This window comes from Myxine glutinosa, chromosome 8 (assembly GCF_964187855.1).
Source record: "Myxine glutinosa chromosome 8, kmMyxGlut1.1, whole genome shotgun sequence".
Taxonomy (NCBI): Eukaryota; Metazoa; Chordata; class Myxini; order Myxiniformes; family Myxinidae; genus Myxine; species Myxine glutinosa.
Genome location: NC_136268.1, coordinates 110,153,577 through 110,169,986, shown reverse-complemented (window position 1 = coordinate 110,169,986; position 16,410 = coordinate 110,153,577). Strand labels below are relative to the sequence as shown.

At 37.5% G+C, this 16,410-nt stretch overlaps 1 protein-coding gene across 1 annotated transcript in view; it reads right to left on the bottom strand.

Moving 5' to 3' along the window:
- The window catches only part of LOC137432841 (sulfotransferase 1C1), a 102,237-nt gene that overhangs the window by 8,607 nt on the left and 77,220 nt on the right, over nucleotides 1-16,410 (bottom strand). The window lies entirely within an intron of this gene.

The following is a 16,410-nucleotide window of genomic DNA, read 5'->3' as shown; positions in this document are numbered from 1 at the left end:
CAGGCACCTTTTGAGCTGGGAAGCTAATATTTGGACATGAGTGACCAAGTGATGTGGCTATCAAGGATATTTTTGATTTATTGATTAATCATTTCATCTATTAAGTATTTATTGATTAATCGATTAATTATTTATTGAGTAATCAATTAATTATTTAATTTTTTATAAATGACTTATTTAATTAAATTTCTAAAAGATACATCTTCGGATGAAGCACTACTGGTTTAGTTATGCGATTAGCCAATTGATTATGAAAATATTTTGTGATAATCTTTTATTGATTTTAATTATACAATTAATCAATCAATTAGTGTACACCTCTCCCTCCCAATGCAGCCTCAATGAGCTGCACCGCGGTATTGCCGGGCGCCGGAGGCGCCCCGGCAATGCCGCGCTGCAGCATATTTAATTATTTGGCATGGGGCGGTGTACTTTGAATGTATGTGTACTTGTTTGTTTTCTTGTTTGTTTTCTTGGTTGTCCGGACGATATCTCAGCCATCCTTTGAGCTAGGAAGCTGAAATTTCGGCACAGTAGTGAGCAAGTCCTTTGTCAAATACGGTATTTTTTGTTTTTTGAATAATCAATTAATTGAGGAGTTATTTAATTATTAGCGTTTAATTAAGTACTTATTTAATTAATTAAATTTCATTTATCTTCTGACCATTATTAACTCAGGCACCTTTTGAGTTAGGAAGCTGATATTTGGACATGCCAATGACCAGGTGATTTGGCTGCAAAGGATATTTTTGATTTATTAATTAATCAATTAATCGATTAATTATTTAATTATTCGATTAATGACAAAAAAAATTTTTTTTTTTAAGTTACAGATTCTGATGAAATAGTGGTAGTTTATGTGTTCTCTGACCAAATTGATTAATAATTTAATTTTTTTATGATTATTATTTATTTATTTTCATTATTAATCATTTATTTATTTTCTTTCTCATTTGGCCAATATCTCAGGCACCTTTTGAGCTGGGAAGCTAATATTTGGACATGAGTGACCAAGTGATGTGGCTATCAAGGATATTTTTGATTTATTGATTAATCATTTCATCTATTAAGTATTTATTGATTAATCGATTAATTATTTATTGAGTAATCAATTAATTATTTAATTTTTTATAAATGACTTATTTAATTAAATTTCTAAAAGATACATCTTCGGATGAAGCACTACTGGTTTAGTTATGCGATTAGCCAATTGATTATGAAAATATTTTGTGATAATCTTTTATTGATTTTAATTATACAATTAATCAATCAATTAGTGTACACCTCTCCCTCCCAATGCAGCCTCAATGAGCTGCACTGCGGTATTGCCGGGCGCCGGAGGCGCCCCGGCAATGCCGCGCTGCAGCATATTTAATTATTTGGCATGGGGCGGTGTACTTTGAATGTATGTGTACTTGTTTGTTTTCTTTCTTGTTTTCTTGGTTGTCCGGACGATATCTCAGCCATCCTTTGAGCTAGGAAGCTGAAATTTCGGCACAATAGTGAGCAAGTCCTTTGTCAAAAACGGTATTTTTTGTTTTTTGATTAATCAATAAATTGAGGAGTTATTTAATTATTAGCGATTAATTAAGTACTTATTTAATTAATTACATTTCCTTTCGCTTCTGACCATTAACTCAGGCACCTTTTGAGTTAGGAAGCTGATATTTGGACATGCCAATGACCAGGTGATTTGGCTGCAAAGGATATTTTTGATTTATTAATTAATCAAGTAATCGATTAATTATTTAATTATTCGATTAATGACCAAAAACTTCTTTTTTTTTTTTAGTTACAGATTCTGATGAAATAGTGGTAGTTTATGTGTTCTCTGACCAAATTGATTAATAATTTAATTTTTTGATGATTATTAATTATTTATTTTCATTATTAATCATTTATTTATTTTCTTTCTCATTTGGCCAATATCTCAGGCACCTTTTGAGCTGGGAAGCTAATATTTGGACATGAGTGACCAAGTGATGTGGCTATCAAGGATATTTTTGATTTATTGATTAATCATTTCATCTATTAATTATTTATTGATTAATCGATTAATTATTAAATTTTTTATAAATGACTTATTTAATTAAATTTCTAAAAGATACATCTTCAGATGAAGCACTATTGGTTTAGTTATGCGATTAGCCAATTGATTATGAAAATATTTTGTGATAATCTTTTATTGATTTTAATTATACAATTAATCAATCAATTAGTGTACACCTCTCCCTCCCAATGCAGCCTCTATGAGCTGCACTGCGGTATTGCCGGGCGCCGGAGGCGCCCCGGCAATGCCACGCTGCAGCATATTTAATTATTTGGCATGGGGCGGTGTACTTTGAATGTATGTGTACTTGTTTGTTTTCTTGCTTTCTTTCTTTCTTGTTGTACACCGCTCCTTTCCTATGCCATCTCCAGGCATTGCAAATCGTCATTGCCGGGCACCAAAGGGGGCTCGGCAGTGACGCACGCTGAAAGAGAGTACTCAGTTTTCACTCTGGTTTCTTGTTTTCTTTCTTGGTTGTCCGGACGATATCTCAGCCATCCTTTGAGCTAGGAAGCTGAAATTTCGGCACAGTAGTGAGCAAGTCCTTTGTCAAATACGGTATTTTTTGTTTTTTGAATAATCAATTAATTGAGGAGTTATTTAATTATTAGCGTTTAATTAAGTACTTATTTAATTAATTAAATTTCATTTATCTTCTGACCATTATTAACTCAGGCACCTTTTGAGTTAGGAAGCTGATATTTGGACATGCCAATGACCAGGTGATTTGGCTGCAAAGGATATTTTTGATTTATTAATTAATCAATTAATCGATTAATTATTTAATTATTCGATTAATGACAAAAAAATTTTTTTTTTTTAAGTTACAGATTCTGATGAAATAGTGGTAGTTTATGTGTTCTCTGACCAAATTGATTAATAATTTAATTTTTTTATGATTATTATTTATTTATTTTCATTATTAATCATTTATTTATTTTCTTTCTCATTTGGCCAATATCTCAGGCACCTTTTGAGCTGGGAAGCTAATATTTGGACATGAGTGACCAAGTGATGTGGCTATCAAGGATATTTTTGATTTATTGATTAATCATTTCATCTATTAAGTATTTATTGATTAATCGATTAATTATTTATTGAGTAATCAATTAATTATTTAATTTTTTATAAATGACTTATTTAATTAAATTTCTAAAAGATACATCTTCGGATGAAGCACTACTGGTTTAGTTATGCGATTAGCCAATTGATTATGAAAATATTTTGTGATAATCTTTTATTGATTTTAATTATACAATTAATCAATCAATTAGTGTACACCTCTCCCTCCCAATGCAGCCTCAATGAGCTGCACTGCGGTATTGCCGGGCGCCGGAGGCGCCCCGGCAATGCCGCGCTGCAGCATATTTAATTATTTGGCATGGGGCGGTGTACTTTGAATGTATGTGTACTTGTTTATTTGTTTGTTTGTTTGTTTGTCCGGGCGATATCTCAGCCATCCTTTGAGCAAGGAAGCTGAAATTTCAGCACAATAGTGAGCAAGTCCTTTGTCAAAAACGGTATTTTTTGTTTTTTGATTAATCAATTAATTGATGAGTTATTTAATTATTAGCGATTAATTAAGTACTTATTTAATTAATTAAATTTCATTTCTCTTCTGACCATTAACTCAAGCACCTTTTGAGTTAGGAAGCTGATATTTGGACATTCCAATGACCACGTGATTTGGCTGCAAAGGCTATTTTTGATTTATTAATTAATCAATTAATCAATTAATCAATTAATTATTTAATTATTTGATTAATGACCAAACATTTTTTTTTTTTTAAAGTTACAGATTCTGTTGAAATGGTGGTGGTTTATGTGTTCTCTGACCGAATTGATTAATAATTTAATTTTTTTATGATTATTATTTATTTATTTTCATTATTAATCATTTATTTGTCTTCTTTCTCATTTGGCCAATATCTCAGGCACCTTTTGAGCTCAGAAGCTAATATTTGGACATGAGTGACCAAGTGATGTGGCTATCAAGGATATTTTTGATTTATTGATTAATCAATTAATCAATGTATGGATTAATTATTTAATTATTCGATTAATTACTAAAAAAAAAATTTTTTTTGCAGTTGCAGATTCTGATGAAATGTTGGTGGTTTATGCGTTCTGTGACCGAATTGATTAATAATTTAATTTTTTAATGATTATTATTTATTTATTTTCATTATTAATTATTTATTTATTTCCTTTCTTATTTGGACAATATCTCAGGCACCTTTTGAGCTGGGAAGCTAATATTTGGACATGACAGTGACCAAGTGATGTGGCTATCAAGGATATTTTTGATTTATTGATTAATCATTTAATCGATTAATTATTTATTGATTAATCAAATAATTATTTAATTTTTTATTAATGACTTATTTAATTAAATTTCTAAAAGATACATCTTCGGATGAAGCACCAGTGGTTTAGTTATGATATTAGCCAATTGATTATGAAAATATTTTGCGATAATCTTTTATTGATTTTCATTATACAATTAATCAATCAATTAGTGTACACCTCTCCCTCCCAATGCAGCCTCAATGAGCTGCACTGCGGTATTGCCGGGCGCCGGAGGCGCCCTGGCAATGCCGCGCTGTAGGATATTTAATTATTTCGCATGTGGGCGGTGTACTTTGAATGTAGCTTTACTTGTTGTACACCGCTCCTTTCCTATGCCATCTCCAGGCATTGCAAATCGTCATTGCTGGGCACCGAAGGGGGCTCGGCAGTGACGCACGCTGAAAGAGAGTACTCAGTTTTCACTCTGGTTGTGTGTTTGTTTTCTTGGTTTCTTGGTTGCTTTCTTGTTTTCTTGTTTGGTTGTTTGGTTGTCCGGGCGATATCTCAGCCATCCTTTGAGCTAGGAAGCTGAAATTTTGGCACAATAGTGAGCAAGTCCTTTGTCAAAAACGGTATTTTTTTTTTTGATTAATCAATAAATTGAGGGGTTATTTAATTATTAGCGATTAATTAAGTACTTATTTAATTAATCAAATTTCCTTTCTCTTCTGACCATTAACTCAGGCACCTTTTGAGTTAGGAAGCTGATATTTGCACATGCCAATGACCAGGTGATTTGGCTGCAAAGGATACTTTTGATTTATTAATTAATCAATTAATCGATTAATTATTTAATTATTCGATTAATGACAAAAAAAATTTTTTTTTTTAAGTTACAGATTCTGATGAAATAGTGGTAGTTTATGTGTTCTCTGACCAAATTGATTAATAATTTAATTTTTTTATGATTATTATTTCTTTATTTTCATTATTAATCATTTATTTATTTTCTTTCTGATTTGGCCAATATCTCAGGCACCTTTTGAGCTGGGAAGCTAATATTTGGACATGAGTGACCAAGTGATGTGGCTATCAAGGATATTTTTGATTTATTGATTAATCATTTCATCTATTAATTATTTATTGATTAATCGATTAATTATTTATTGAGTAATCAATTAATTATTTAATTTTTTATAAATGACATTTAATTACATTTCTAAAAGATACATCTTCGGATGAAGCACTAGTCGTTTAGTTATGCGATTAGCCAATTGATTATGAAAATATTTTGTGATAATCTTTTATTGATTTTAATTATACAATGAATCAATCAATTAGTGTACACCTCTCCCTCCCAATGCAGCCTCAATGAGCTGCACTGCGGTATTGCCGGGCGCCGAAGGCGCCCCGGCAATGCCGCGCTGCAGCATATTTAATTATTTGGCATGGGGCGGTGTACTTTGAATGTATCTGTACTTGTTTTCTTTCTTGTTGTACACCGCACCTTTCCTATGCCATCTCCAGGCATTGCAAATCATCATTGCTGGGCACCGAAGGAGGCTCGGCAGTGACGCACACTGAAAGGGAGTACTCCGTTTTCACTCTTTGTTTGTTTTCTTTCTTGTTGTACACCGCACCTTTCCTATGCCATCTCCAGGCATTGCAAATCGTCATTGCTGGGCACCGAAGGGGGCTTGGCAGTGACGCACGCTGAAAGGGAGTACTCAGTTTTCACTCTGTTTGTTGTACACCGCACCTTTCCTATGCCATCTCCAGGCATTGCAAATCGTCATTTCTGGGCATCGAAGGGGGCTCGGCAGTGACGCACGCTGAAAGGGAGTACTCAGTTTTCACTCTGTTTGTTTGTTGTACACCGCACCTTTCCTATGCCATCTCCAGGCATTGCAAATCGTCATTGCTGGGCATCGAAGGGGGCTCGGCAGTGACGCACGCTGAAAGGGAGTACTCAGTTTTCACTCTGTTTGTTTGTTTTCTTGTTTTCTTGGTTGTCCGGGCGATATCTCAGCCATCCTTTGAGCGAGGAAGCTGAAATTTCGGCAAAATAGTGAGCAAGTCCTTTTCAAAAACGATCTTTTTTGTTTTTTGATTAATCAATTAATTGATGAGTTATTTAATTATTAGCGATTAATTAAGTACTTATTTAATTAATCGAATTTCCTTTCTGATTTTTGATTCTGATTGAATCAGAATCAATCTGATTTCTATTTTTTTTCTGATTAGTATTTATTTATTTTCACTATTAATCATTTATTTATTTTCTTTCTCATTTGGCCAATATCTCAGGCACCTTTTGAGCTCAGAAGCTAATATTTGGACATGAGTGACCAAGTGATGTGGCTATCAAGGATATTTTTGATTTATTGATTAATCAATTAATCAATTAATCGATTAATTATTTAATTATTCGATTAATTACTAAAAAAAAAAAAAAAATCAGTTACAGATTCTGATGAAATGGTGGTGGTTTATGTGTTCTGTGACTGAATTGATTAATAATTTCATTTTTTAATGATTATTATTTATTTATTTTCATTATTAATCATTTGGCTAGCCTGGTGTTGGGCTAGCGGCTAGGGTGCCAGCTTAGGATCCTAGGATCCTGGGTTCGAATCCCGGTCAATCGCTGAATTAATGCCAGGGGGGTTGACTCAGCCTGTTCCTCCTTCCGAGGTCGGATAATTGAGTACCAGTTCACTGGTAATGCCCTGTTTGTCGTAAAAGGCGACAAAAAGGGTTGGCGGTAGGAGGGCATCCGGCCGTAAAACATTGCTTCAAAAAGGGGCCCAACAAAAACAACAAGACCCATGGTGCCCGAAAAAGGTCAACCCCCGCTTTGTGGGGAAAAATGGCCTCTAAAGGTGTTTTTTTATTTTTGTTTTTTTTATTAATCATTTATTTATTTTCTTTCTCATTTGGCCAATATCTCAGGCACCTTTTGAGCTGGGAAGCTAATATTTGGACATGACAGTGACCAAGTGATGTGGCTATCAAGGATATTTTTGATTTATTGATTTATCATTTAATCGATTAATTATTTATTGATTAATCGATTAATTATTTATTGATTAATCAATTAATTATTTAATTTTTTATCAATGACTTATTTAATTCAATTTCTAAAAGATACATCTTTGGATGAAGCACCAGTGGTTTAGTTATGCCATTAGCCAATTTATTATGAAAATATTTTGTGATAATCTTTTATTGATTTTAATTATACAATTAATCAATCAATTTGTGTGCACCTCTCCCTCCCAATGCAGCCTCAATGAGCTGCATTGCGGTATTGCAGGGCGCCTGAGGCACCCCGGCAATGCCGCGCTGTAGGATATTTAATTATTTGGCATGGGGGCGGTGTACTTTGAATGTATCTGTACTTGTTTTCTTGTTTGTTTTTCCGGACGATATCTCAGCCATCCTTTGAGCTAGGAAGCTGAAATTTCGGCACAGTAGTGAGCAAGTCCTTTCTCAAAAACGGTATTTTTTGTTTTTTGATTAATCAATTAATTGAGGAGTTATTTAATTATTAGCGATTAATTAAGTACTTATTTCATTAATCAAATTTCCTTTCTCTTCTGACCATTAACTCAGGCACCTTTTGAGTTAGGAAGCTGATATTTGGACATGCCAATGACCAGGTGATTTGGCTGCAAAGACTATTTTTGATTTATTAATTAATCAATTAATCAATTAATCGATTAATTATTGAATTATTCGATTAATGACAAAAAAAATTTTTTTTTTTAAAGTTACAGATTCTGATGAAATGGTGGTGGTTTATGTGTTCTCTGACCGAATTGATTAATAATTTAATTTTTTTATGATTTTTTTTTTTCTTTCATTATTCATCATTTATTTATTTTCTTTCTCATTTGGCCAAAATCTCAGGCACCTTTTGAGATCGAAAGCTAATATTTGGACATGAGTACCAAGTGATGTGGCTATCAAGGATATTTTTGATTTATTGATTAATGAATTAATCAATTAATCGATTAATTATTTAATTATTCGATTAATTACTAAAGAAAAAATAATAATTCAGTTACAGATTCTGATGAAATGGTGGTGGTTTATGTGTTCTGTGGCCGAATTGATTAATAATTTAATTTTTTAATGATTATTATTTCTTTATTTTCATATTAATCATTTATTTATTTTCTTTCTCATTTGGCCATTATCACAGGCACCTTTTGAGCTGGGAAGCTAATATTTGGACATGACAGTGACCAAGTGATGTGGCTATCAAGGATATTTTTGATTTATTGATTAATCATTTAATCGATCAATTATTTATTGATTAATCGATTAATTATTTATTGATTAATCAATTAATTATTTAAATTTTTTATTAATGACTTATTTAATTAAATTTCTAAAAGATACATCTTCGGATGAAGCACTAGTGGTTTAGTTATGCTATTAGCCAATTGATTATGAAAATATTTTGTGATAATCTTTTATTGATTTTAATTATACAATTATTCAATCAATTAGTATACACCTCTCCCTCCCAATGCAGCCTCAATGAGCTGCACTGCGGTATTGCCGGGCAACAGAGGCCTGGAAATGCCGCGCTGTAGGATATTTAATTATTTGGCATGGGGGCGGTGTACTTTGAATGTATCTGTACTTGTTTTCTTTTTCTTTAGGATTATACAAAGCTATTTACTGTTCACTTCGTTTCTCCTTTGACGATATGGCTAATAGGAGTAGCCAAAGGTCTGCCGATCGTGTTACCGATGAGGGTTTATCGCGTAAGCACGGGAGTTGAAATGGATGACATTTTGCTCGCGATTGGGGATTTGATCGACGTGAGTAACATTCGGGATCCTTTTGCGTCTCGGATGAATCATAAAATTGTGGTATTTGTCTCGCAAGTCAGTGTTGCCGACATTGTTGTGCAGAATGGTTTGACCTTGGGAGACGATCTGTTTGTTCCTGTGTCGTCGATGGACACGCCGGCAGATAAAGTCATTCTGAGCAATGTTCCGCCTTTTCTAGGGAATGAGGAAATCCTGCACAAGCTAGGTGAGTTTGGTGCTGTCGTCTCTCGAATCATTAGGGTTCCTTTACATACGAGAAACGGCAGATTGAAGCATGTACAATCGTTTAGACGTTTTTGTTTTGTTGTACTAAAAGACGCAGCGAAACAGTTGAACACCTCCCTCACTTTTAAAGTAGACAAGCATGAATATAGGATTTTCATGGCTACCGAGACCTTGATCTGCTACGGATGTGTAGCACACAGACACACTAAACAGTATTGTCCAGATGCCAAGAAGACTTACGCTACAGCAGCTGGGTCGGCCCCCCCCCCCACCCCCCCCGTGAATGATGCAGTGCCCCCCGTTAATGAGCCGGGTGGGGTACAGAGATCCACACCAGAAGACCAGGGTGTGGCAAATGGTGGCGGTGTTGCTGAGGTTAATGCAGCAGCGGAGCATCCAGTCCATGGGGACAAGAGGCTACAACCTCAAGATGATATGGTTTATGAAGTATTGATGAAAGGCACCGAGGCGAAGAGAAACTTAAAACGTACCTTTTTGAGCGACAAGATTTAAGACAAAGGTAGCAAAGTGATACTCGTACAGACAAACAGTATCTCAGACTATCCTGATGATTCTTGTCAAGATGGGCAAGGTGGTGATGAAACAGATGAGAGTAGGACTTCACTCCTTGCTCTTGTTGAAGAAAACCAAAGCACCAGTATTGGTTGTGATGATGGAACCATTGTACCTTGTGACAACGAGCAGTCTCGGGTGCTGAGTGACAATGGTTGTTGCTCACATCCGGTTGTAACGACCAAGGATGATGGTCTAAGCCAGTGGTTCTTAACCTTTTTAAAGGCGCCGAACCCTAAGGAAACCCAACGAACACTCGCGGAACCCCTCAAATTTGACAAAAAAATTAAGAAGAATTGCATCTTAATGCATTTTCTGTTCTTCTTTTCGGGAGGCGATCTTGGAAATGTGTGGTTTTGTTTTGGCAAGGGCCACCCTCAAATCATTTTCACATGCAAGCCTGCTCCTTTTTTTTTTTTTTATGTCCACCAGTTTCGAAAACGCATGCTCGCAGAGATACGTTGTAACGAACGGCATGAGGATCTCAAGGGCAATTTTAGCGATGTGAGGATACCCTTCCATTTGGCGGCACCAAAACGTTGAGAGCGTTGTTGTGCCAAAGAGTTGTTGTTGAGTCTGCCTCTGCTGAAGTTCGATGAGGTCGTCGAGGTATTGGTCGTTGACATCTGCCGTTGCAACGTCGAAAGTATAGCCCCAGTCCCACTGTGGCGATTTTTTAAGCGAACCACAACGATCTGGCATTCGTGGAGAAAATCGCTTTAGACGTTCTGATTCTTTTTAGTTCGTTCTTGTTCTGTTAAACCTTTCTTGCGCATCGTGCAGATCGTCTCGATTCACGAAGGCGCTACGACAGTTTTGAAATGTTCAAAACTGTCGGTGCGCCGCAGCGATTTAATCACATTCGCCCATTGTCGTTGTGTATTTGCGTGTAATCCTTCCTCTTCTTTGCAATTCTTTGTGACTCTCACTGCTTCATTGTTAAGATTGCCGCTTTCTGTTGTGGTTCTGGTTCAATTTCTGCCGCGAGGAGAGAAGACACAGAACGGTGGGACGACGACCTGACTCGATGCGCAATGAGGAAGAACGACGGTCGTTGGTAATCGCAGAAAGCCGAGAAGATTAAGAACGAACAGCTATGCGACAAAGCAACGAGGCACAAGGAGTTACAACGGCTGTGTGAGATGAAGAAAGAATACAGAATGACCATAACGATGTAGAACGGTATATAACGATACAAGTAGACCCAGCACGATTTTGGGTACGAGGGGTATATAAGAAGGGCCTGATTCTACTCGAAGTCAGTTTCCAGAGTAGCTCACATCACTGTGGTTCATCACTATGTGGTTCTTAAAGTCACTGTACCTCCTGTGGGTTGTCATCCTCATCCCTCTTCAGAGACTACAACTAGCACACGACCTCCTGCAGGTTATTAGTTACATGAAATTATTTAAAATAATATATAACATCATGCTAGCCCAGTACTTTTGCATCATTGACAGCTAGGTCTTTCATACAGTATCATTCACTCTACCTACATATTTGTTGCAGGTCCAGTTACAGAATGTTCAAAACAACCATGGTATCGCCCACCTGGTCCAACATGGAAGGAAATGTTCTCAAGGACTGGCGACGCGCCACGGAAATGCGTGGTATTTATAGCCTCCGAACAATTCGTACTGCATCGTTCTGACATGTTCCAGTTCTTTCCAGTTCGTTCTCGTTAGTTGCGCTTCCGTTCTCCGAATACCTGTTCCGTTGCATTTCGCAACACGTCGTTGTACGTCTTCACCTACTTCGTGTTACTTCGGCTCACACGTCGCACTGCCTGGTTCTAGTTATTTCTGCATCGAGTTTATTCTACTACATTCGTTGCTAATCAAGTTGATTCGCAAATATTGTCCTATTGATTTGTTCCTCAACCAGATCTGGCAATCCCGGTGGCATTTTTTGAAAGTATTCGTGGCCTAAATTGTTGTAACAATTTCGTACTGTTTCCTTGTGGTTCGCTTAAAAAATCGCTACAGTGGGACTGGGGCTTAAACGGCTGCCGCACCCATGCTGGGTATTGCTCTTGGTTGGGGAAGTAGCCGTCAAATGACTTTCTCAGCTCATCCAAGTGTGTGGCAATCGCTTGCTTAAGCTCCCCCGGTACAGCAGTGCCTCCAACTTCAGACTCATCTTCGATCCCGCTCGATCGAAGATGTTCGCGAAGTTGTCGTTCACTGTTCGCTGCCTCCACAACGGTAACTTCTTTCGGAAAGCGCTCAGCTTTTCTTCAGATTCGATGACATTCACTCCACCGCCCTGCATCTGGCAATTGAGATGATTGAGTGCGTCGAAGATGTCAGCCAAGTACGCCAAGGCGAGGATGAACTCTGACTCTTGGAAGTGCATTGCATGGCAATGCTGGTGTTCTCGCAAAAACAGGGCTAATTCTACACACAAGGCAAAAACACGGCTCACTACCTTCCCTCGTGATAACCATCGAATGTTAGAGTGGTAGAGAAGGACTTCGAATTCAGAGCCGATTTCATTGCACAGCTCTTTGAAGAGGCGATGATTCAGAGCACGGCTTCGCACGTAATTCACAGTTTCAACGACGATTTTCAGAACATTGGCCAGTTTTGGAGGCAGGGTTTTTGATGCCAGCGCATGTCTGTGCAGGACGCAGTGCGTGACGATGATATGTGGTGCATCGGCCTTCACTAGTGCTCCAAAACCGGAGTTGCATCCCAGCATGGCTGGAGCTCCGTCCGAGCAAACTGCAGGCACCATGTTCCACGAGAGGCCATTGCTTCTGAAGAAGTCGTCCACAAGCTTCTTCACATCAGCTGCCTTCGTCGTTGTTGTGAGAGGCTTGCAGAACAGAAAGTCTTCCTTGATCTCGTCTCCTTTAACATAACGCACAAATAAGATGAGCTGGCTCAAATTCGAAACGTCGGTGGTCTCGTCGAGTTGAAGGCTGAATTTCGTCGGGCTTGCGACTAAATCTGCAACTACCTGGGCGAGGATGTCGTCGCTCATGTCGTGGATTCTGCATCAGATGGTGTCATTTGAGAGTGGAACGAGAGAAAATTGTTTTCAGCAGCTTTTCCCAGCATGATGTTGGCCATCTTCAACACGGCTGGTTTGATGAGTGTCTCGCCAACGGCATGCGGTTTTCCCTGCTTTGTGATCAGGTGCGCAACTTCCTACGATGCGGTGAGGATCGGTTTGTCAATTGGAACGAAGCCGAGAGTGGGCAAGGTAGCACTTGCGTCGAATCGGACTCTCTTAAATTTGAATTCATCCAGCATTGCGTCTTTGTACTGCCCCTCGCCATGCAGTTTTTTGAAGTGTTCCCGTAGTTTTGCTGGTGCTAGGCTGGAGTTGCTCAACTTGATATTGCAAAGCATGCATTGAGGACGCTGACTTCCGTCCCGTTCCGTCAAACACATGAACCCGTACCGCACGTAATCCTCCAACCACTTCCTTTTCTTGCTCGACATACTGCAAAAAAAAGAAATAAAGTAACAAACTGATCTTAATTGAGTTTGGGCAAATAATTATATGACAAAAATTAAAAAAGGAACATGCTTAAATATAATCAGTACCCCTCTGAAAACTGAGAAATTTTAACGAAGAAAACATAACTTATAGTTACGATGACGGGATTTATTATCTACTCAACTCTATGTCACCTCAAATCCCATTATATTACATAGAAAACTGCGAATTGTTAGTTTTGAATTGCGACCAAAGGAGTTATATCACCTCCACCTAATTTTCTGAGTAATTCAATCATATTTTATAATCACCATCCACTTTTGACTTTAATATAACTCTGAACCCGTCCTGCATATCCACAAACATTTCCAAATTACTTTTCAATTAATCAGTAACTCCAAAGTAAGGCGCAACCAACGACGCAGGGCACATGGCAAGCTAATCGAGGCTATTCACTGGAATTTCCGGACACCTGCAAAGTCCAAAATCCAGTAAGTAAGTAAGCAAGTAAGCACCATCAACAGAATAATTAGCAAGTTGCTCATTGATTCAACTTACTACAGTCAGTGTGAAACAACTTATCTTAAACACAGACCAGAGAAACCATGAATGGGATGGGAATACAATTACAAATAACATTTTAATTCGTTCGTAACATACATAGCAAAATAATAATAATATTAATAATAAGCATAGTTACACATAGATTCAAAATTGATACAAAACTTCAAAAAAAAAAAAAAAATTGCAATGCGTTTCGGGGGACCTCCGCCGAACCCCTGAGACTGGCTCACTGAACACCTGGGGTTCGGTCGAACCCAGGTTAAGAAGCACGGCATTAAATCAACATTAAAACCACCTGCTTGAGCCATCCGAGTCACATAGACAGTGGGCCAAGCCTCCAAAATCTGTCTAGTTTTTGACTTTCGTGACCCACCTCTGGTATCTACCTGAAATTTTTTCAAAGATTTCGATAAAAAAATCACTTAGAAATAATTCACAACTCGTCAGTGCAAAACGTTGCACATTAATTTGTTATGCTAATTAGCAAAATCTATAGTGCCATCTTGTGTCCATTATTATATCGTGTACAACTGAATGTACAACTGTGTACAACTGAATGGAAATTCTAAATATAAAGTATGTAGTCTATGTAGAGATGGGGAAACCGTCCAGGCGTTTGGGTGATCGAGATCCTACACCCTCTCACACACACACCTACACACACACACACACACACACACACACACACACGGAAATGATAAAAAATTTTTTTACCAGAAGATGGCCATTCTAATTTTAATATCAAACTGAGTGATCTATATATTTTTTAATTCTTCATGAACTGAAATTAATTATCAAACTAGTTATCCAACCTCTTATTAAAAATGAATTGGAATGTTATAAAAAATAACATTTATGAAAAAATTAACTTATTAAAAATCTTATTAAATTGGTTCACGAGTTATCAAGTGACCACTATATTCGTCATGGGTGTGTGTCTGTGTGTCTGTCTGTCCGCAGCATAACTACCCGATGATCATCTGATCTTGATGAAACTTGGGTGGGAGGTTGATATCATGATCTAGTTGTGTCCTGCCTAGAGTGGGCGTATTGCGCCCATTGTGGGCGGAGCCACGCCCGAAAAAGATGTCTTTTTAGGGGGTAATCGATTTCAAGCTACATCTTCTCCGAAGGGTTTGGTGGAATCTGACAGGGGTTTCGGTATTTGGTTAGGCCAATGTCATGTTTCTAGCCCCACGTAGCTCGATTTTTCATTTTCGCCCCAAGGTCAAAGTCACAAGGTCACGAAATTTAGAAAAGTCGATTTTTGATGGTTTTATTACATTGTTCGCTTCCTGATAGGGTGAAATGTCGTACATGATCTTATATTATTATAAACATCATGAAATCCAAGTTTTCCAACAAATTTCAGAATCTTCGATCTTTGACCTTTGAAGGTCACAACAAACAACAACAGGCATTTTAAAAGGCCATTTTCCCTGCAAGAGCGGGGGTTAGCCTTGCGGTCCCCATGACAATCTTCTCCATTTTGCCCTATTTTCTGCATCTCTCCTTGTTAACCCCCTGGCCCGCATTTCTTCTTCGACCATCTCTAGCCAAGTCTTTCTCGGTCTTCCCCGTCCTCTACTTCCTTCCACATTCATTTCCATCACTCTTCTCAACCAGTCACTTTCATCCTTCCTCATCACATGACCAAACCATCTCAAACTGTTTCTCTTCACAGCATCCATCACAGGATTTGAAGGTCACAAAGGTCATTGGTGACCTTTGAAGGTCACAAAGGTCAAATTTTCAAAGTTGTCGGAATCGAACCGAATTTTCGGTATTGTGTAGCTAACTAACCTCATAACTGATTATACATTGTTTTCTATCTCATTTCAAGGTCAGTAACCTTCGTTTTGACATTTCCGGGCCTGGCCTGTCCAGGCCTGTTTTGGTTATAGTCCGTCCTTTGTCATTGAATACCGATCGCTCTTGAACCATCGTCGTCTCCTGACTTGTCTTATTTAAAATTATTAAATAATGGAATCACTCTGCTGTGCGTATTGACGACATGCATGAAGCAAAACCCCGAAGAACTAACATCAGAATCTTCGCCTTCCATGGCTCCATCTGACTACATGTAAGTTGCCATGACAGCTGCACCAGCACTGTATAAACAGTCTGAAATGAAGCGCGCGATTGGCTGATTAGCGCTCATGGCCACTCGTGGCCTATGTTACATGTGCTGTGATTGGACAATATTTATTAAAAAGATCGTCAACATTTTGGGTGTTTTTTCCACGTTTTGAAAATATGTGCAAGTTTTGTGCTTGACGAGTTTCAGATATTAATTCTGTAATATTTTTACACAACATATTAAAAATGCAGGTAGATATGCGAGGTGGGTCACGAAAGTAAACAAAACAGGGGCTCGGCCCACGGTCTAACAGTTGGATTCCTGGAGCAGTGCAA